Source organism: Leopardus geoffroyi, chromosome C1, assembly GCF_018350155.1.
Source record: "Leopardus geoffroyi isolate Oge1 chromosome C1, O.geoffroyi_Oge1_pat1.0, whole genome shotgun sequence".
Lineage (NCBI taxonomy): Eukaryota > Metazoa > Chordata > Mammalia > Carnivora > Felidae > Leopardus > Leopardus geoffroyi.
In genome coordinates this window covers 162,440,242-162,463,744 of record NC_059328.1, presented here as the reverse complement: position 1 = coordinate 162,463,744, position 23,503 = coordinate 162,440,242, and the positions used below count along the sequence as shown (strand labels likewise).

The 23,503-nt window shown below is 44.8% G+C and overlaps 1 long non-coding RNA gene across 2 annotated transcripts; it reads left to right on the top strand.

Moving 5' to 3' along the window:
- Nucleotides 1–1,279: 1,279 nt before the first annotated feature.
- Nucleotides 1,280–14,948, top strand: LOC123596771. 2 transcript variants are annotated; one of them, XR_006711860.1, is made up of 4 exons: nucleotides 1,280–1,704; nucleotides 6,367–6,438; nucleotides 9,965–10,324; nucleotides 14,021–14,948. It is a non-coding gene; the product is annotated as an uncharacterized LOC123596771 (long non-coding RNA). The 2 variants fall into 2 exon arrangements; XR_006711861.1 differs by lacking the exon at nucleotides 6,367–6,438.
- Nucleotides 14,949–23,503: the final 8,555 nt, after the last annotated feature.

Below are 23,503 nucleotides of genomic sequence, written 5' to 3'. Positions count from 1 at the left end.
TTCTGATTTCCATGTCATAGAATTAAAAAGCAAGGAGATGGCATTACATATACACAGAAACAATCCAGATGAAAGATCAAAAAATATAGGAAAGACTATAATGGTCCATGGAAATCTCATCATACCCAGATACTGAAACCGGAAAATTCTTTTTCAAGTCTGAGCTCTATCATGTTGAAGAAATGACTGGGTAACAAACGAGGTCTCTTTCCTTAAAGATTAAATAAATAAAGATGCACATTTCACTTACTTATGGTGATTATAAATAAACAGGGTGAGAATTGTAAAGTCATCGCCAGAAGTAATAGTATCAATCACTTGTAGTCTATTTCTGTTCTTTTTTTTTTTAAATTTTATTTATTTTTGAGGGACGGAGAGAGAGTGTGAGGCAGGGAGGAGCAGAGAGAGAGAGAGAGGGAGACATAGAATCCAAAGCAGGCTCCAGGCTGTCAGCACAGAGCCAGAGGTGGTGCTGGAACTCTTGAACCATGAGATCATGACCTGAGCTGAAGTCGGAGGCTTAACTGACTGAGCCACCCAGGCGCCCCTATTTCTGCTTTTTAATGGGTGTGTAAAGCAACAAAACATGCAATTTCTCAGACTGTTCCTTTAACTAAAATTGGAAATGAAAGCGTTATTTGGGGGATGTTTCTCTGAATGAAGAATACTGATATTTTTAATTGAACTCCGAATTGAATTTCCGATAAACTGGAATTCAGGGCTTTCTCTCCAACTACATGGAACACTTTAGCAGATTAATGACTGATCATTTCAAGAGTCAAAAGGACTTGAACTGGCTTTGGGTGTGAGAAAATGAATCACCGTATTGCCATTTTAAGAGTTTATTTGGCTGTGGTTTGAGGTACATAAAGACAAATAGATTTCCAAGGCAGAGTGTTGATATTACTCAGTTACAATGGGTGACCAGTTGGCGATAATGTACCCTGTGTAACAGCACCTGTCCTAGCCAACCTCAGTTCCACACCTACGGTTTAGAAATGCCGCTTCCCTTCAGAGATCACGAAGCTGCAAATGACTCTGTGTACCTGACTCGCAATTCTTTTTTCTTCTCACGGCCTTCCATGCCTATAAAACTTTGGGTTCGGCCGATTTGGGTGAGTGTTTTCTTTCTGGCCTACACATCTTGACTTAGCACGCGTGGATGGGCCTCTGTTATACACATGACCGGGGTCCGCGAGATTCTGCGGTCCCTGCAGAAAAGGTATTAGAAGACGGCGGAGGAAAAACAAACACCAAAAGACAATTCCCCAACCAGCATGAACAAAAGATTTCCTGTAGCCACGGAGAGCCCTCCAGGACCCCACATCCCCCCGAATGGGGGTGTTCACACGCCTCACGAGTAGCAAATGCAGCGCTGGCCGACGGTGAAATACTGCCTCGCCTCTGATTTGCCTTTTGCTTGTTGAGCCTCCCCAGTCGGCAGCCTGTGTTTTTCCCCCAGCAGCTTCGCTCCCTGTCTGCTTCCGCTTCAGGTGCTCGGCAGCCCCTTGGCTCTTCGCCGGCTCTTCCAGCTGGCAAGCAGCTTGCCCTGCGGACCCGGAGCAGCTATGGCTCAGCCGGGACACGGCGGGTGGAAACTCCGCAGGCCCGATCGGTTGTGTCCTTGGCTCGTTTAGGCTGCGACTTCAAATACACCCACCCACCCTTCCAGCGCACAGAAAGCACAGCACCTGATGGCCGCAGGTTAGAGATGTGCGGACTGAGGCCACCAAGGGGGACGCAGGGATGAGATTTTATTTGTGTGATCTTGCTTGCTCATCTTTTGTAAGAGCCCGATTTCACACAGAGTTTGTTTTGTTGCTTTTCAATCCTATCATAGTACCAACACTTGGCTTTGTGGATCGTCCGCCTTTTACTTTTGTTTTCTATTTCATTCACTTGTGTGTTTATATTTTTATCATCTTTTTTGGTTTTTCTTTTAATGCCCTGAATTGGATGCTTAGCTCATTACTTCTTAGTTTCTAAATTATCTAACTTATGCATTTTAGGGTATACATTTCTCTCTGAGTACAATTTTTGCTATATCTGCAAGGTTGGGTGTGTAGTATTTTCATTATCATTAATTTTTTTTAGAAGCACCTTATTAATAATTCTAATATTTCATGTTTAAATGATATTTTGGATATGTTGGGTAAAATAAAATTCGTTTCATCTATTTCTTTTTACTTTTATAATATGGCTACTGCAATTTTTAAATTAGATATGTGGTCTGTATTTGTGACACTATCATATTTCTTTTTTTTTTTTTTAATTTAAATCCAAGTCAGTTAATATATAGTTCAATAATGTCTTCAGGAGTAGGATTTAGTGATCCATCACTTACATACAACAGCCAGGTGCTCATCCTGACAAGTGCCCTCCTTAATGCCCCTCGTCCATTTAACCCATCCCCCCGCCCCGTCCCTCCAGCAACCTTCAGTTCTCTGTATTTAAGAATCTCTTATGGTTTGCCTCCCTCTCTTTTTTTATCTTATTTTTGCTTCCCTTCCCTTATGTTTATCTGTTCTGTTTCTTAAATTCCACATATGAGTGAAATCATGATATTTGTCTTTCTCTGACTTATTTCGCTTAGTATAATACCCTCTAGTTCCATCCAGGTTGTTGCAAATGGCAAGATTTCATTCTTTTTGATTGCTGAATAATACTCTATATATGTGTATATGTGTATATATATATATATATATATATATATATATATGTATGTATATATATCGCTGAGTATATATCCATACATATGGATTGCTGAATAATACTCCATATATATATATATATATATATATATATATACGTACACACACACACCACATCTTCTTTATCATTTATTCGTCGATGGACATTTGGCTTCTTTACAGAAATTGATTATCGTCAATTTTTGAGTATATCTAAATGTCCATGATTTTTTTTCTTGAGTTTCTAAATGTTTCTTCTTAAAATTTCCAAATATGTGGGTTTCCTCCTCATCTTTTTGTTATTGGCTTCTAATCCCCCCCCACCCCATTGAATTGTTTTGTGGTTAAGGACAGGTTCTATTTGACATGGATTTTTTTGAAATTTGCTGAGACTTGCCTGTTGGCCTAGAATTGTGGTCAGTTTTTGTAAACGGTCCATGTTTTGTGCTTTGGAAGAGTACATATTCTCTAAATGTTGGAGCCTGGGTTCTGCTGTCATCTGGCACACTGACCTGTACATGATGTTCAGGTCAGTGATCTCCGTGTTGAATCTTCTCCTTTTGCCCCTTCGGATTTACTTTCTACGTTTCCTCACCCTGATTTGTGCTGTGGGAGGCTGACCTGTATGAACTCTATCAAAAAGTCCCCACCCTGGGCTTCTTTGGGCTCAGCCAGTGGAGATATGGGGAGGAGAGTGGGAAGATGCAGAGAGAAAGGTCAGAATAATAACTCTTCCAGCTTCCTCCTGCTGAGCCATTTTGGCAAAGACACAGTCCTCTGTCAGAGGTCTCAGAGCTTGTCAGACACCCTTTCCTTCAGCCACAGCTCTCACTGGTGTTGGTGACCAAGTCTTCTTCTCGGCCGTTTAGCCCCTGTTGCCCTGTGGCTAGCCCTGGATGTGCTTCTTCGTCCATCTTTGGTGGACCTTGCCCATACCTTGTGAATATTTAATTAAATATTATAACCTTGCCCATACCTGGTGAATATTTAGTTAAACTCTCTCTCTTCATTTCATATCAGTATGGCATCATCTTGCTGCCAGGACCCAACTGATGCAATCTTTAGAACCATTTTTGCTTGCTTGACCTAACAATAATCGAGAGAGATACAATTCGATCTTCCTTTATGATGGTAGATTTGCCAATCTCTATGCTTTATGTATTTTGAGGCCATTTTTTTTTTTTTTAAGTGCATGCAGGTTTGAGAGTGTTGTATCTTCCTGGTGAAGTGATTCTTCTATCATCATATAGGGGCCTTCCTTCTCTGTACTTTTTGGTCTCAGGATCCCTTTATATTATTAAAAGTTATTGAGAACCCCAGAGAGATTTTGTTTGTAGAGATTATATCTACTCACATTTGCCATGCTAGAAGTTAAAACTGTGAAAAGATTAAGATATTTATTTAATAATTCATGAAAAAATAAGAGCAATAGTCTTATTGCCTGTTAACACAAGTAACATTCTGAATTTTTTTTTAAGTTCTATTTTCGGAAACAAAACATAGAAGAGTGCCATCACTTTATATTTTTATAGATGTCTTTAATATCTAGTTTATTAGAAGACCACTGGATTCTCCAATCTGTTTTGGCATCTAATCTGCTGGGGTGTGTTGTTTTGTTTGAAGTTGACGTATAGACAAAAAAACCCAGCTTCCCACAGATACGGTTGGAAAAGGAAGCAGACTGTCATAACTGTTTCAGATAATTGTGGGAATTCATTCTTGATACTACTCTCAAGCTCAACAAGTGGTGGTTCTAGATGGTTAATTCCAATATGAAGTTTGAAAACAGATCGATGAAATTTTCATATTCTGTTATATTGCAACCCGTTGATCTATCTTGTACTTTGCATGGATCACTTACCCACGCATGGCTTTATGTTATTCATTGTTCATTTGGACCATAATGGTTCACCGAGCCCTGTCGATCTTCTAAATGTTGACACATTTCATTATACAGTATAAGAAAATCGCGGGGTGCCTGGGTGGTGCAGTCGGTTAAGCGTCCGACTTCAGCCAGGTCACGATCTCGCGGTCCGTGAGTTCGAGCCCCGCGTCAGGCTCTGGGCTGATGGCTCAGAGCCTGGAGCCTGTTTCCGATTCTGTGTCTCCCTCTCTCTCTGCCCCTCCCCCGTTCATGCTCTGTCTCTCTCTGTCCCAAAAATAAATAAACGTTGAAAAAAAATTAAAAAAAAAAGAAAATCACATTGTACTATGCATTGTATGTAATGAACTGACTCTAAAAATGTTTTTTGAGAGAGAGAGAGAGAGAGAGAGCACAAGTAGGGGAGTGGCAGAGAGAGAGAGAGAGAGACACAGAATCTGAAGCAGGCTCCAGGCTCTGAGCTGTCAGCACAGAACCCAATGCAGGGCTTGAACTCACGAACAGTGAGATCATAACCCGAGCTGAAGTTGGGCACTTAACCGACTGAACCAAACCAGGCACCCTTGTAATGAACTAACTCTAGCTTCAACTCTGCTTCCAATTCACTGTCCTTAGAAAGTTATTTTGAGCTTTAGTTTTCCCGCGTGTAAAATGGAGGTGATAATTATACTTTTCTCTCATGGTGTCTTGGAGGAAGAAATTTGATAGTAGCTGTGAATGCATTTTGTGAATGTTCTGATGCAATTTGGACAGCTGTGAGGATTGAAAGATTAGAAAATAGTGTCTTTATTGTTTCTTCTTTTTTTTTTTTAATTTTTTTTTCAACGTTTATTTATTTTTGGGACAGAGAGAGACAGAGCATGAACGGGGGAGGGGCAGAGAGAGAGGGAGACACAGAATCGGAAACAGGCTCCAGGCTCTGAGCCATCAGCCCAGAGCCCGACGCGGGGCTCGAACTCACGGACCGCGAGATGGTGACCTGGCTGAAGTCGGACGCTTAACCGACTGCGCCACCCAGGCGCCCTATTGTCTCTTCTTTAAAAGTGTCCAGATATCAACCTTTTAAATAAAGGCATACTTATATTATCATTCATAGTCTCCTACCCATAAAGTAATTGATAGAAGATTCTTTTTATTTTTTTGCCATGGGGATCAATAAAGTAATTTGCATTTTGAGTGAACAAAGGAACACATTTAGTCCATTGATGTGTTTAGTTTTCTTGAACTGGGCCTTGCTAACGATGAGGTTCAACTTTTCCATTGTATGGAAAAAGTAGCTGAAAACCTGATTTCAGTGACTTGCCCAGGGAGGGACATAGGCCATGTGAAAGGCAGACTTGGGTCAAAGTCTTCATGTTCTGATGCCAGTGTTTGTTCCATTATACTGCCTCTCAAATTTCTATTGGTGACATGTTGGGTATCTTCACAGGGAGGAACAGAATGTATAGGTATTATTTTTATTTTTTAATTTCTAGCTTTCTAAAATCAGATCATCCTTTTCACCGATTCTTTCTGAATGCCTGGCAACCTTCTGAATACTTGAATTTTTTTTTTTTGTCAGTGCATTTGAAGGTCAACACCTCTTCAAAGGAAAAAAATAAGAACATTGAAAAAAGTTTTCAATAGTCATCACATCATTTATTTGCTGACTCTGTTTGCATAGAATTGCTAACCGGCAGGGTACACGATCTTGTAAATTCATAAGGGCAAAGGTTTAGTGAGCTGCATTGAATGCGGAGTCTCTTTTTCAGGCTGGCTTGACATTACACTAAACCTGTTTCCTTCTATTGGCAGGAACTTGTACCAGACCCCAGGCTGCATACTGTGACCCATTCAGCTCAAGATTTTATCGGGCAGACATTGCCAGTATGTATTCCCTATTACAGCAAAAATATAGTTTACACATCGATCAAACTTTGATGGCACCCCTAGCAGGGTTCAAAGTTCACGGGGGTACCATGCATGGAGGGGAATGAGGTGGATGGGAGCAGTTGCCATAATGAAAGCTCTGAGGATGTTAGGCCCTGGCTCGCTGCCTCTGCCTCTCCCAACTCCTTTCCAAGGGATCATCATGCCCTCCTCGTAGAACCTGCGCTGCCCTCTCTTCTGAACTAACCAGGAAATGCAGCCAAGGTTCAGTATTACCCACCTCTCCTCCACTCCCTTGCTTATTCGGTGGGGTTTGGGATGAATTTTCTCCTTCCTTGTCTCAACAGATAGAGGCCATCAGTCTTGTTTGTTCCTAAGTAACATTCACTGTCAGTGAACCTCATGGCCCAAAGAAAGGATCCCAGGAATCCAAGTTGCTTTTGGATTATCGTCTCTTGTGTTACGTCCTGCCTCGTCCCCAGCCCCTTCCCATGATGCTACTGGCTTCCTCTGAACCCCAGAGTGGTGTGTAAGGGCCTGTCAGGGGTTTCTGCCTTAATTTTGCTGGCGTTCTTTCCCGGGATGGAACCCTAATCTTGAGAGTGCAGCAGGGCAAGGGGATGGGACTGGGTCGGGTGGGGTTGGGGGAAGTGGAATTGAGAAGTTATCCTCAAGTGTTGATCGATTCATGGAGAAGATGTTGGAGCCTCTGTTTCAAATCCAATGAAATATCCTCTAGAATCATTCCCAGAACACACACACACACACACACACACACACACACACACACTGAACTTTGCCTAAGGGGCAAACTCTATAAAGATATAAAGAACATAAACTTCGGACAAAGGAACACATTCTAAACTTTAGCCCTAAGACTGGACCCAAAATGAACGTCCCTTCCCCACAGAAGAGCGAACAAACAGTCCCCCCCAAACAACAAATCAATAAAACAGAGTCACAAGCAGCACAGCGACTGGCAGGTTCACAGACTCATTCTGCAGTTAATGATACAAATACCAACCGAATGTGCCTGAGTCTCGAGCCGTCCATTCAGATGCAGGAGACCATCTACAGTGTGAGAGAAACCGAAGATACAATAGGCACCAAATTATTTGGAGAGAATATGAGCCAAATACCCAACCGACCAAACAAACAAAAAATGTGGATGAGAAAGAAATGGCTGAATATACTGAGTTATGTAAGAGTCTGAGAAAGAATTCATAGGGTTTCTGGAAACACAATTTCATCAAGAGCTGGAGGAAAATGAAAAGGAAGACAGCAGGCGTAATTGCCATGAGCAATCGTTTCCTGCTGAGACAGAAGAGTCTTACTATCAGCTCTGTAAGAATACATCCAGGCAAATACAGAAAACATGGAAATAAATACTTCTCATAAAATCAAGATGGGAGGACAAAAGGGCACCCAGAGACATGCCATGGGTAGCAGAAAAGAGAGTGGGCAAAGGCCAGATAAGGTGATAATAGAAAAAGAGAAGTGAGAAAATTGCATCTCTGTGGGCATCATTAGGGTGAAGGAAAGCAGGCAAATAGAAAGTGCTTAAAATGTAACAGAGTGAAGCATCCAGAACACCACAGGTCAAATCCTGTTAGAGCAAACAGTGTCACAAAGGAAATCTCTTTATAACGAAGAAAGGAAGAGAGTAAGTGCAGGAGAAAAAGTGGCAGCCAGAAGTCGGGAGAATTGGGTTGTAATTCAGGTTCTTTTACCACCTTGGCTCTATTTCCTTGGGGGTATTTGCTGACCTTCTCTGGGTCAGAGCTTCCTGGTCTGTAACTTAGCCCAGGGTGGTGATCTGTGACTTTTTGACAGCATGACCCCTTTAAGAATCTGATGAAATTTACACATTTTCTCAGCAAAGTTAACATGGCTTCTACTAGATTTTTCATACTGCTTCCAGAGGGTCTTCTCTAGTTTGGAAGGGGACACTGCACATGAGGTTTAGAACTGCAACCTAGCCTGGGCTTTTCCAGCTTGGCAAACCTATGGGTCTACGGTTTCCAGGTGGTAAGCATCTGCTGATTGCACACAGTATTGAACTCAACACAGTGAGGCACAGCGCAGACTGCCAGAGCTGTGGAAAGGGGGTTCTTCTCTTAGCAGTGGAGCCTGAAGGAGAAAGGCAGTGGGGGGATTGGCAAGCGGGCTCGCCATACTTGCCTCTTCTGCTTTAGCAGCACTGGGTCTTTTTTTTTTTTTTTTTAGTTTGCTTGTTTTTATTTATTTATTTATTTATTTAGAGCAGGGGAGGGGCAGAGAGAGAATCCCAAGCAGGCTTTGCCAGAGCAGAGCTCGACACGGGGTTTGATCTCATGAGCCGTGAGATCATGACCTGAGCTGAAATCAAGAGTCAGACGCTCAACTGACTGAGCCACCCAGGTGCCCCATCACTGTTTTTTTGTTTTCTTTTTTTCAACGTTTATTTATTTTTGGGACAGAGAGAGACAGAGCATGAACGGGGGAGGGGCAGAGAGAGAGGGAGACACAGCATCGGAAGCAGGCTCCAGGCTCCAGGCTCTGAGCCATCAGCCCAGAGCCTGACGCAGGGCTCGAACTCCCGGACCGCGAGATCGTGACCTGGCTGAAGTCGGACGCTTAACCGACTGCGCCACCCAGCGCCCCTGTTTTCTTTTTTTAATCCACTTGATACTTCGGTGAAATGTAACCTAACCTACTGTCGGGGCGTGTTTTGGCTCAATTATTTTTATTTTGGTTAGCTCATGTTCTTTGCCTTGCCCCACCCTCTCCCTCTTTCCTTTCTCTGACCTCCTTTCCGCATCCTCCCTTTTCCTCCCTTTTGATGAAGTGATGAAGTGATTAAGGCTGGTGCCTTGGAGGTGGGTGACTTTAGAAAGAACCTTCCATGTGCTGGAGGTGGTGCCAGGACAGACAGAACTAACAAAAAATATAAGACACGTCTCTACTGTCGAGGAATTTATAGGGTAGCTGGGAAGGTGAGCTGCGAACAGATAAAAAGTACAGGCACCATATAGGACTGGCGCACGAGAGATTGTACAGTAAGGGAAGGGTCCTCAGAGTGTGTGTCTGCCGTGTGGGTGAGCCTCGTGGGCTCATGCTACAGGTTTCAAGTTGTTGAGTCAGTGGGCCCGGGAAGGTGTCGTGGAAGAGAGCCACCTTGGTGCTGGGTGGGCTGGGCCTGGAAGGGTATGTTTGGTACTGATGGTTGGGGAAGTTCCCTGGAGGCGGGGAGAGGGCATTTGTCTTAGTCTGCTTGGGCTGCTATAACAGAAGACTGCTGTCTTCTCCCTGTGTCCTCACATGGTAGCAGGGGCGGGAGAGCTCTCCGGGGTCTTTTCTAAGGCCACTGTTCCCTTCATGGGAGCTCCGTGCTTGTGACCTAATCACCTCCCAAAGGCCCCACCTCCAAGTATCCACACACGGGGAATTAGGTTCCGACATGAGTTTTGAAAAAGACACAAACATTTGGTCTGTAGCAGCATTCTTATCCCAGTTCACCTTTGTTCTCTCCTTTCCCTTCCAGGGGTCTCTCAGTCTCTGACTCAGATTACAGTTTAGAACACAACATGGCAGGCCACGTCAAATGGAGCCAATCTTTGAACTAAGGAGAAGAGCGCTTCTGCACCTACCAGGAAATGAAAGGAAAGCAGGAGTGCCTACTTTTCTGGAAAACCCATTCATTCATTCAGTAAATATTCATTGGACACCTGCTATGTGTCAGCCATTGTGCTACACTGTGGGAATACAGCAGTGGACAAGACATAGGTGGCCCTGAGCTCTTGGCATTCAGTGAAGGAAAGCCAGATACCAACTTGCACCGTGACCGGGAGCCCTGTACTCAGAGGACATCTGGCTATAGCACTGTTGACCTTTCTAATTTCAGGTCAGTTTAGAAGTCCGATATATCCTACCTTTATTCTATCAACCCCTGTTCTATTATTCAGTTGGGGGTTGGTTGGTGGGGGCCACCATGAGCAGCCACTTACCCAGGAGCGAGCAGAGTCTCTGATTCACGAAAATGACAAACATATAAATCGAAACAGTACATGGAGTCCCAGCATCCAGTTCCAGATTAATGAAGCTAGCAGTGTGGCAAACGCGCCGCATAGAAATCCTCCTGAAGGTTGGGAGAGGTACATTATAGCGATTGGTGGTTTTACCGAGAATACAAATAGCAGGTAGGAACATGTCGAGCTTTTGAAAAAATGCCAAAAACTAGGCAGCACAACAGAGATAAATAAAATACACAGTAAAGAGGCAAAATAATAAAATACTGTAATTTGGCCTCCCAGCATGAAGGAGGGAAGCTGAGACTGGAAGAATGGATTAGAATTCATGAGTCATTTGCTTGGTTTTGAACTGATGGAGCCCCAGCTGGCTGGAGAGGCCCGAGCGAGCGGGTTGTTCTTGCTTGCAACCCTGAAATCCCTGTAGAGTGGACTGGCTCTCCCAATCTTTCTTCTATGAGGCTAACCATTTATTTATTTATTTATTTATTTATTAGCAACAACTTTGGGCCCAGTTCTGTGCTAGGCATTCGTATGAATTACCTTTCGTCGTCACAAAGTCCTGCAAGGAACGTATGAGGAAGCCAGGGCTCAGAGATGTCAGTGACCTACTCTAAGGTAACTCAGCTAGTGTGGAGGCCACAGCTAATCCCAGTCTTTCAGACCCTGCTGTTGGCATCCCCCTACTGTGGCCTCCCACCTCCCCTGTCCCATGGCTTTCTGTGCCCCTTGGCACTTGACAAATGACATCTGGGTGAGAGGCAAAGCAAGAGCTTCATAAAAGTGAACACCAGGGAGCCATGCAGGCTAGAAATATCCCCGTCCATCGATAAAAGGCAGGGGCAGCCTTTTAATTGCCTACTTCTGGGGTTACCTTACATCAGGGTCTGCTACTGGCGTGATTTAAGAAACAGGTCGCATCTTGTAGTTCTGAAAAGTAGGAAAGTGCTTAAAACAAACAAAACCAAACTCCACTTGATTGGAGGTATGTCAAAGGGAGACAGGAGCCAACTGGAAGAACTCTGGGTGGCCAAAGGTGGACCAATTTAAGTGACAAAATAAAATAGAATTGGATTATAACCCGAAGTGTAAAATAAATATCCCGGAGTCCATACTGGTTCCAATGACTGAGCAAATAAATAAACGAAGGAGAAGGCACGAATGTCTTGTGCAGAAGAATCCCAAATGATTTATGTAGATACCTCCCTCTCGAGGGGGCACACACAGCTTCCCATCCCTTAAATGGAGGCAGTGACTTCTTCCCAAAGAGTACAGTGTGGATGGGGGTGTAGTGGTGAAATCTGGCAAATACTACCTCAGCCAGATACTCAAGGCCCACATCTACTGTGATAAGTCATGTTGACGGTATGTACTCTTGATCTCATGTGATGACAGTGACACTTTACCTCTATGACCTTCATCCCAAACCTCCAAAATCCCGGTTTGAAGAGCATTCTATAGAGCGATTGCCCAAACCATGCAAAACTGGTCAAGTCATCAATAACAAAGAAAGCCTAGGGGCACCTGGGGGGCTCAGTCGGTTTAGTGTCCGACTTCGGCTTGGGTCATGATCTCACAGCTCGTGGGTTCAAGCCCCGCATTGGAGCGTGGAGCCTGCTTCAGATTCTGTGTCTCCCTCTCCCTCTGCCCCTCCCCAACTCGTGCTCTGTCTCTCTCTCTTTCTGTCTCTCAAAAATAAACAAACCCTAAAAAAATTTTAAAAAATAACAAAGAAAGTCTGAAAAGCTGTCAGAACCAAGAGAAGCCTAAGGAGACACAATGGCTAAATGTAATGTGATGCCTGGATGAGATCCTGGAACAGAAAAAGGACATTGGGTTAAAACTGAGGAAATCTAGTAAAATGTGGATTTCAGTCAAAAATAATGTGTCAGCACCGATTCATTAATTGTAACAAATGTACATATTAATGAGGGATGTTAATATTAGGGAGAACTAGGTATGAGGGTACATGGGAATTCTCTGTACTCTCGTCAATTTTCTGTTAATCTGAAACTGTTCTAAAAAGGAAAGTCTATTTAAAAAACAGGTTAAATTCTAATAGTGAGATATTTTGAGCATGAATTTAAGCTGTCGCATGTGGACAGGGAATATTGCCTTATTGCAACTCCAGTCCTGTACTTGACCTTCAGCTCATACCAATGGCTGTCTGGGTGCCCTTTTGGCCTTTGGAAAGGTTTGGTAGAGGGGGCCGCCCGCTGGGAAGCCAGTGGGTACAGGAAACTAAGCCTCGTACCTCCTTTGTGACTGAGACTCTTGCAGGTGAGGGCATTGATGGGCCGTATGTAGAGGAGGCCAGTTTAGAGGCTTGAAACTGAATTGGCTGGGACAAGGCTGGGCTGGGAGAGGGGGTATTAAGAACAGCCTCCGAGGTGAGGGCGGGCTCCTGGCCTTAACCCCCACACACCGGCAGGCCCACTTTTACACCAAATCCTACGTTTTGTTCTTCCCTCCATTCACGTAAGTACGTTTTCACCAAGCACTCTTACGTGCCTTACATTGTGCTCTGTGTTGGGTCTGTAATACTTATATTCCAGTAGGAAAGATAAAAGTAAACTGATAGATGATTCCAAATCTGATAAGCCCTTGAAAGAAACAGGGTACTAGGACAGGCAATAAGGGAAGGGGTCCTAATTTAGATGGGATAGTTAGCCAAGGCCTTACTGAAGAGAGGACACTCAGGCTGAGGCCTGAAGGATAAAAAAGAGAAGTCACGCAAAGCATGGAGTTCTGGTAAAGGGAACAGCATGTGTGAGGGCTCAGAGGCAGGAATGAATTCTGCGTGTTTGAGGAACTGAAAGAAGCCACCTATAAAACAGTTTTATTTTTATTATTATTTTTTAATAAACCTCTTCTTTTTAAAATGCTTATTTATTTTGGGGGGAGCAGAGGGAGAGGGAGAGAAAGAATCCTAAGCAGGCTCCATGCTCAGCACAGAGCCTGATGCAGGGCTTGATCCCAAGAACTGTGAGCTCATGACCTGGGCCGAAATCAAAAGTCAGACGCTTAACCAGGTAAGCCACCCAGGCACCCTATAAAACAGTGTTTTTTACACAAAAATGATGATCTTTAGATGCAAACAAGACAGAACATAATTTATATTTTATTCCGTTTCGTCTTTTTCTTTACACTTCATTCCAGAAATTGAAACATATAACTTTGGTATAGTTGTCATCCTTTGTAAAATGGTGTTTTTTGACCTTTGTTAAGTAAACGGAAGTCATACAGGCTGACTTCTTCACGTGGTCTGGATGTAGCATGACACATTTTTCTTTTCTTTTTGTCTCTCTATTGTTTGGGATCCTTCTCATCTGGTGGGAGCAGAGTCTTTTAATAATCAGTAGTGCAGCCAAGCTGTGCGAGGTGATTGATCTGAGCAAAGAGGAAGTCTGTCTTGTTCCACTCTGAAGATCAGGACGGTCCTAGGCCTGCTTGCACGGAGTGCGGTCAGCATGGCTGGGGGGCCTCTAACTATCACCTCAAAGGTCTTCAACTGATTTGTTCCATCTACCCCCCAGTGGGGATGTCTTGTCACCCCGTCTTCTGTTCTTTAGCCTACAGGTACCCCGGGGTGCATTGAAGGAGGTCGTCCATGCGCAGAAGGCTGATGGGTCTGCACGAAGACATGGGCTCTGAGTCTCTCCTGATGAAGGGGAGGTGGGTTGCATGTTGACCACATGCACACCCCCCGGGTGCAGAAGGAGAGTCAGCTGGTTTGGGCTCGAGTGCCAGAGGGGGAAGTTTCTTGCCTGCAGGGTGGTCAGGGTGACCCATCCTCTGTGGGCTCCCTTTGTGGGTAGCTTTCCCAGGCTCAGCCCCCAAGAGAGTTCAACCTCTCTTAGTCTTGAAGAGATGCAGACATGCTTCCCCTTTCCTTCCTGCGTCTCTCAGAAGGACAGAGACAGAGAGATGAAGACCCATCAGAGGCTGACTCTGTATAGACTACCAGGGGACTTGGTGGGAACAGAGCAGGCTCAGACCCCTCCCTGGGCTCCAGTGGGCTTGTGGTTGGCAGGTAGCATGTGGATGCTGTTTCCGTCGCAGGCCTGGAGGGAGTCCCTGCCGGGTTGAAGAGTGGGAGAGCCCAGCCCTCCTTCTGGCTACCCCGAGGTCCATCTCTGCAGCCTTTAACAGGCTTCCACATGTTTCTTTTTTCCGTCTTATAAGCCCTTGGGATTTGGCCCACTTGTGTCTCATTTCCAAATTCTCCCTCTCCTGGAGCTGTCTTCAAAGGCGGCTGCGTCGTTTCCATCAACCCTCCTTCCTTGTTCTCACTGAAATAAGTGCACAGTGTTTTTCATTTTTAAGAACTTTTTACAGTTAGTGTCTCCATGGAGATGACACAAGTAACAAATATGCGGATAGGAACACAGACTCAAGAAATAGCAGTTGAGGGGCGCCTGGGTGGCTCAGTCCGTTAAGCGTCCGACTTCAGCTCAGGTCACGATCTCGCGGTCCGTGAGTTCGAGCCCCGCGTTGGGCTCTGGGTTGATGGCTCGGAACCTGGAGCCTGCTTCCGATGCTGTGTCTCCCTCTCTCTCTGTCCCTCCCCCGTTCATGCTCTGTCTCTCTCTGTCTCAAAAATAAATAAATGTTAAAAAAAAAAAAAAAGAAAGAAATAGCAGTTGAGCACTGTTCTGAGTTCTACCCTGGGATAGAAATGGCCTTGGCTTTTCCCAGCCCTCCCTTCTCCACCCCCTTCTAGGTGGTATTTGTAATGATTGTCCTGTCCTGCCTTCTCCAGGTTAGGAGCTGAACCAAATACCTTAGATTTTACGTATTTTGAGGTAGGGGTCACTTCCGGGATTGCCAGTCATATCTTGACCATAACCGGCTCCCTGCAGAGAGCACTTCCTGTGGCTCTCTTCAGGCCATCTTGCCCGCCCCCCGGGCAGCTGCTTTTGGTGTTTCTTGGTAGTCGCTGTGGTGTCTGCCTCTAGGTGTCCTCCCTGGGGCCCCAGCCCTCTTCTCTCTTCCCAGTTTGATTTACATCTACCTTAGCTATTGGCAAGTTGTTGCAATCTTAGGTGAACAGGCCTACTTCTTCAGCTATTGCTTTATAACACTTTTGGGGGTGCAGTGGGTCTTATGAATAGTCACTGTTGCCCAGTGGCCGCAAAAGGGAGATAAGAGAGCTAACTGGTTTAACTGGCGGGTTTTGCAGTCCAGTTCCCTGGCCTGTGGTGGGGTCCCACCACTTGACAGCCCTATGACCTTTACAAATTTACTTAGCTCCTTCCAACAGGGATAGTAATATACGGACACATATAGTTGTTCATAAGGCTAAATATAGAGCTCTCAGAACAGGAGCTGGCTTGTGGAAGATGCTTCATCAATTAGTATTGGCTGAGATCATCTCCACTTTGGAAGCGGGGAAACTGACACCTGGAGAAGTCAGGTTCCTTAGCCAAGGTCACCCAGCTGGGAAGTGGAGGAGACAAGTTTTACCCTCATGGTGGGCTGGCTCCGGAGCCCTCTCTCACAGGGTCGCTATGCAGCCCTGGCTGACAGTGAGCTCTATCCTCTCCCACAGCCTGACTCACCTGTATCAGCCCCTCTGACAGTTCCACGTGGCCATTTCGCTTTTTTACACGCCCTCTGGCCGTCATACCTGCGTGCTGATCAGGCTTTACTGAGCCCACTGGCTACCTAGTGCCTGCTGTAGCAACTGGTCCATCTGGCTGATCGCTCCCTCCACACATTTCCTTTGTTCTGTGGATCCATCACCCAGGTCCATTTCTTGCCCTCAGGGGAATGCTCTTTAATACGACCAAAACACCTAAAACACACAGAACAATAACCCATCCTATTTCCACCAAGGGCAGGGCGGTTCCCTCGCGCAGGTATGGGCAAACCAGTTCAGGTGCAAAAGACAGCGTCTTGGGCTTTCATCCAAAACTCCAACAGAACACACAAGCGCTAATTTATTTTTAGGTTTCAAATTGTTCAGGAAACAAGGTTCCAGTTTTCCATATCCTTGGTTGTTCGTGTTTTATCCAGGTTCATAAGGAAATGTTTTGAAATACCACAAGAAAGTCTGAGGTGGGGGAGAGAGCGCCGAGAGGAAGGAGTGGGGGAGAAGGAGCTTTGCTTTTTGATGGTGAGCAGGAAGGTCGGAAGATCTTGGAACGCAGCCGGGCTTTGTCATATTTCTGGCCCCATTGTAAAGCCTGAGGTGGTTTGGCTAAACATCAGAATGTGGGGGCGTTTCTTTGAATCAAGCTTTATTGCATAGGGCACATATAGGAGAAATTCCATTTTGATGAATTTCAAAAGTGTGATTTTTTTTTTTTTTTCTTGTTGGTAAGAGAGTTCAAGCGTTTTGCTGGAAAGGCGGTATGGAAAAAGTGGGAGCAGTGACCCAGGAGGCAAAAAACCTGGGTCCTTGTGTGGGCAAGCCCCTGGACTCCCTGGGCCTGGGTATGTCTTACATAGCTGGGCGCAGCAGCCACATCCGAAATAGTAGCCTTCTTATTATCTCCGTTACGGGGTCACCATGTCAGGAACCAGAGCTGGATACAGTTTAACGACTTGGAATTCTTTCTTGGCGCTTCGTAAGGAGAAACGCTTTTAGAGTGGGATCTGGGCCTGTTCCAAGTTATGCACGATTTTAGTTAAATGAATTTGATAAGAGAGGACAATTGCTATTTCAACCTTTTAAATGGGAACTTGTTACTACAGGGTACATAAGGGGTAGAATGTATTATTTATTGCATCTTAAGTTTTTAACACAATATTTTATCATATTTTAAAAGTAGAAATTGGGAGGGGTTGCCTGCATGGCCCAGTTGGTTGAGCGTCTGACCCTTGGTTTGGCCTCAGGTCATGATCTCACAGTTTCGTGGGTTCAAGGCCGGCGTCGGGCTCACTGCTGTCAGCGCGGAGCCTGCTTCAGATCTTTTGTCTCTCTCTCTCTCTCTGCCCCTCCCTCGATCACGCTCTCTTTTTCTCTCTCTCTCTCTCAAAAAATAAAAAAATAAAAAATGAAAGAATATGTGACGCAGTATTTTTTTTTTCACTTCGAAAAATTTCTTACTACGGGGCTTTCAAGCATATGCACAAAAAGTAGAGAGAAAAATTAACTCCTGCTGTGGAATGAATGTTTGGGTCTCCCCACCCCCCACCTCAAATGCATATACGGAGACTCTAAAACCCAATGAGATGGTGTGTGGAGGGGGGCCTTTGGGGGTGATTAGGTCACGAGGGCGGAGCCTTCTGATAGGATTAGTGCCCTGATAGGAAGAGACTGGAGAGAACTTGCTTCCTCTCTTTCTCTCTCTACCCTGTGAAGGCACGAGAGAAGACGATGCCCACAAACCAGAAAAGGGCTCTCCCCAGCCTCCAGCACTGTGAGAAAGAAAGGTTTGTTGTTTAAACCACCCAGTTTATGGGATTCTGTTATAGCAGCTGGAACTAAGACAAGCCCATGTTCCCGTTACCCACTTCAACAACGAAGATCTCTTAGCCAATCTTATTTCCTCTATTGTCCTCACACTTGTTCTTCCATATTATTTTGAAGCAAACCAGACATTGTATAATTTCATCCGTAGGTATTTCAATACATATCTCCAAAAGATAAGGACTCTTTCTCCAGCGTTTTGTTAGGAAAAATCTCAAGTATACAGCAAAGTTGAAACCTGCTGTATGCTCAACTGCCTAGATTCGACTGTTAACATTTTCCGATCTACCTTGACAAAGACATGTGCCCTGTCACCAGTCTATTCATTTACCTATCCTTCTACCCATCCATCAAGCCATCTTGTTTTATTTTTGATGAATTTAAAGTAAAGTGCAGACATCTGTGCACTTTCCTTTCAATACTTCAACATGCATATCGTTAACTAGAGTCCAATATTTGCTAGTCTCCCCCCTCCCCGCCAACCGGATATGACCTTTACATCTCTGAAATACACGCATCTAAAGGACCTATTTGTTGCATTTTGACAAAAGTAACCCACACGCCCATCAACACTTAGAATATTACCCTCACCCCAGAAGGTTCCCTCAGTCCCCACCAATATCCTGCTCCCTCTCCATTCTGATGTTTTTCCACCACAGATCAGTTGAAACAATATTGTTGAGAATTTACCTTGTCTGTTGTAACTGAAAATTAACATAATACAAACTTTCTCAGGAAAGATGTGTTTCCTCCTCCTCACCTCCAATGTCTTGGGTTTTTAAAGAGTGCTTCCCAGGTTTTGCTTAGGGGACTTCGTATTTCCAGCTTCCTTCCCCTGTGTGGTCCGCGGAAGGTTTTGTTTGAGCAGAAGGATATTGCTGAAGGAGGTTTGGAAGCCAATGCTTCAGTTATTTCAGTTCCAAATTTATGTGTATTTGCAAACATTTTGGCCACAGGGTTCCGTGGGCAGCTGTTAGTAGTGCCCAGAATTAACTTGGTCATGAGAGCCATCTGCCTGATGTCTCCCTTGCAAAGGAGTCTGAGGGCTTTGAAGGTTCTTTGGAAGTGTAGCCACAGGGCATTCTGTTTAAATTATCTTCTTATTCTCATTCCTAGCCAATAGAACTCCAAATTGAAAACTTCTCCCGAATAACAAGCAAAAAGGTGTCTTAGACTCTACCTTTCCTCAAAGTACCAAATCACTTGGTTATCCATACTAGCCTTTGCTTGTCCCCTGAATTTCGGGTGACGTTGGGTTGAGTACCATCACAAGTCCCCTGTGCAGGCTGACAACCTCTCTGGGCATCCTGGGTGTGGTTCATTTTTCTTGTCACCTCTGCTCTGAGCTGAACCCTTCCGTGTCTGGTCGCCTCCCACTTGCCTGCGCATGTATTCTCTTGGGCTATTGTCAACCTTGAAGTCATGTTTCAGTTCCTTTACTTAGGTTTCTACCAAAACCTATGCACACAAGGATTTTTGGGGTATATAGCAGATATTTCTAAAGTTTTAGGAATGCGGAGGAGGTTTGCATCAAAGAAATGTGAAGATCTTTAAACATTTTCATTCCAGAGATTCCTATTTCTTTCTTTTTTTTTTTTTATTTAAAAAAAAATTTTTTTTTTCAACGTTTATTTATTTTTGGGACAGAGAGAGACAGAGCATGAACGGGGGAGGGGCAGCGAGAGAGGGAGACACAGAATCGGAAACAGGCTCCAGGCTCTGAGCCATCAGCCCAGAGCCCGACGCGGGGCTTGAACCCACGGACCGCGAGATCGTGACCTGGCTGAAGTCGGACGCTTAACCGACTGCGCCACCCAGGCGCCCCTCATACCAATTTTAAAATTAAGATGAAATTTAATAACAAGTTACATTTGTTAAGCAAAAATTTGGAGTGATGATAACATTAACTGCCACTGTTTGAACCTTTCTCCACTGCCCAGGGCTGTGTTAGCATTTTGTACACGTCACCTCATTTCATCCTTACCCTAACTTTGCAAAGTAGGTGTAATTGTACCTGTTTTCTAGATAAAGACACTGAAGTTCAGAGAGGTTAAAAACTTTGCCCACTGCTGTAGGGTCAGTGGCAGAACCGGAATTTGAGCTAAGCCTTAAGTCCAAACCCTTGTGTTAACCACTTAGGGTGATACTAGCCAATCTATGCTCGTGTTTACGGCTCCCCGCATGTATGTTACTGGTGTGGGCGACCACGCCCTGACTCGCATGGTCTAACCTCATTGCTGCACTCACCATTCATACCTTGTAGGTGGCTGTTTCCTGAAGTTATGTTTTACGATAAATCTGCTTATCCTATTGAACGGGGTAGATGATATTTGCTAAAAAGTAGGATCCTGCCTGATCTGTGGTGCAACAAGCATGTAGAAGCCTCCTCTGTTGTGCGAGGGCCTCAACTAGTGACTGGAAGTTGGCTCCTGTCAGGCCCTTCTCTGAAAGCTGTGGAGGAGGAGATTTGGGTGGTGAGATGGGAAGGAGGCCCCACTGAGGTTAGTTGGATGCAGCTATTTCTGGAAAACAGGCTGGCAGGAGATCCTTGGTGGAAGGAAAGCAAGAGTGGACCTCGTCCCTCCAAGGCACTAAAGAAGGCAGTCCCCAGCAACTCCAGGGTCAGTCCTAATAACGGCGGTGGCATGTGAGTGCTGTGTGTGCCTTTGCTGTCCCTGGCTGTCTCTGGCCCCGATTCTGAGAACATGAGAAACAGTGTAATGAGCAGGAGCTCTGTGAGTGTTCCAATTCACTCACTGCTAGAGGCTGAATTGTGTGCCACAAAAATTCACATGATGAAGCCCTAACCCCCAGTCCTAGAATGTGACCTTATTGGGAGATTGGGACTTCACAGAGGCTAAAATGAAGTTATTAGGGGACATTTGGACACAGATACAATAGAGGGAGGACACCACGTGAACACGAAGATGACTAACCAGAAGCCAAGGAGGCAGCCACGGAACAGGTTCCCTCAGGGAGGAGCTTCCCAGCTGATGCCTTGATTGTGGACTTCCAGCTTCCAGAACTATAAGACAATAGATTCCTGTTGGTAAGTCACCTAGTCTGCAGTACTTAGTTACAGCAGTCTTACAGATAGGTCAGCTTTTTGGGATTTGCGTGTGAAGAAGTTCTGAATTTTAGAGTGGGTAACACAGATTCTGGGCCACCTCTGCTGGCTTCCTCTCTGTTTGGAGGCAGCTTCCTCGTGGGGACTTTGCAGGCTCAGCTGTACCTGACTTCTGACCATGATGCTTATCGTTGGTAGGAACTGAGCAAATGCTTTAGCCTCTCTGGTCTTCAAGCTCTATACCTACAGAATGGGGGTAACAATGATGACCTCATCAGGGCTATTGCAAGGACATGTAAAACGAACATGTAAGGTGTCATCCCACCCCTAGACTCACTTAACGGGAATTACACTGCTCACACGCCCTGGGCAGCCAAGTTATATATCACATGATATCAGTGATGTCTGATTCAAGGGCAGCACATCCACAGGCCTGGCCAGCTACCTGTTACTGCTGTACCACTCAGGTACTCTCTTGGGAATTTGGCCTATTTGGAATATTGGGATGAGTGGCCAGAGGTGGGATTTTTCAGCTGAAAAGTCATGAGGTAGAGTCAGGGCCCAAGAGAACATGTGAAAGCTGGGGTTATCAGGGCAAGCATTTGTGGGTGATCTGAGAGGCTGGGGGGGTAAGAGAGAAAAGCTCCAGCTGAAGCAGAAGTGCTGGGAGAGAGTCTGAGCAAGAGAAACAGAGTGCAAGAGAAAGAAAGCCAGCGAGCACAGGAGAGCAGGCATTCTCACTCTAGGTGCTGTCCCTGTCCAACCTGGGTCCCACGGCGGATATCATGGGTGTCTGCTTCTCTCACCCAGAAGATTCTAGCTGAAACAAAGGAGAGTCTATGTATTAAAGGACCCGCACAGATGAGGATCTTTTAGCAAGTGCTTAGTAATGTTAATTATATTCTGTTATCTCCCTCCAGGTTTTTCTTTGATCCCTACCTATCAGGATAGATCTGAGATCCCAAGAAGTACAAGGGGAAATAAGGCAACTAAAAATAGATGAGTGGCTGTCGGAGAGCTGGGGATGAACTACAATCAGTGGTCTTTCCCTCCCTCCTCTTTCTTTTCCTCCTCCCTCCCTCCTGCCCTCCCTTCTCACTGTCCCCTTCTCCCTGATAACTGAATGTCTGCTGTGTGCCAGCATGGATGCTAGAGATACAGTGCTGGATAAGATAGACAAGATCTATGATGCTTACATTCCAGTGGGGAATATAGATGGTAAACAAGAAAACAAAGAAATACACTGAAGAACTAGAAGAAGATGTTGAGTCAGGAAGGACTGAAAATGGGCTTGCCAGACCTCTCCATGTTCTTCCCCGAGGTCAGTCACAAGGGGCACTGCTCTTGGTTTAATGATCTGCTGTCGCCATCTTGAAATTCTCAATAACGTTTTTAATACGGGGCCTTGCATTCTCATTTTGTGCTCCCTAGTGCTACCTGAGGGGTTGGGGGTGATGGGGCAGAACAGCCTGGACACATCATGTTGGAGCACAAATCATCTAGGATGCAGAATCATTTTCTAATGCAGCTGGTTGATAAACCAGAGGTTTAGAGGAGGTTGTAGAAATTTTTTTCTGAAGTGTTTTCAAAATTGCTTTTTCTGCAATATATAAACATGTGGTTCCTAAGTGAGGGGGACCTGGGTACTATTCTCGAAGGACCTGCCTGCCAGTCTACAAATCCTTTGTGAGTATAGAGAATTAAAAAAAATTTTTTTTAATGTTTAATTTTGAGAGAGAGAGAGAGAGAGAGCAGAGGAGGGGCAGAGAGAGAGGGAGACAGAATCCGAAGGCTCCAGACTCTGAGCTGTCAGCACAGAGCCCGACATGGGGCTTGTATTCACCTAAGCTGAAGTCGGACACTCAACCGACTGAGCCATCCAGGCACCCTTCTGAGTAGAGAATTTTAAGGAAGGTCAGGGAATCCATGTGGCATTGGATTTTATCTTTTCTAGTTGTTACATAACAGTTCTGTGAAGAACCATCTCCCCCTTTTATATTTATTTATTTATTTATTTATTTATTCATTCATTCATTCTTTTGAGAGAGAGAGGAGCACATGAACAAGGGAGGGGCAGAAAGAGAGGGAGAGAGATATCGTAAGCAGACTCCATGCTCAGCGTGAAGCCCAACATGGGGCTCAATCTCACAACCCTGGGATCACGACCTAAGGCGAAATCAAGAGTTGGGTACTTAACCAACTCAGCCACCCAGGTGCCTCTAATTTCCCCCTTTTTAAAGACCCATACTGCATGTGTAAAGAGGAATTCACAATGAGGTTGATTCTGCCCTTCAAGAAGCGTCTGGGTAAGAGAAAACCATCTGGTTTTCTAAAACTATTGGAGATGGTTTTTTATTTGCTGTAATGAGGGAGATATAATACATTCCTTCTAGAAACAGAAGTCCTAGTTACATTTCAAACAATCAATTCCGGAAGTCATGGGTGTGGATTATACGATTCTAACTTTAATTCAGAGTCGAGTTGGATCAGTGTTTCTGTATGTTGTCATTGTTATTATTTTAGAAACTGTCCTCTCCATGTTGAAAAGGATGGGGGACGCAGAAGAGTGAA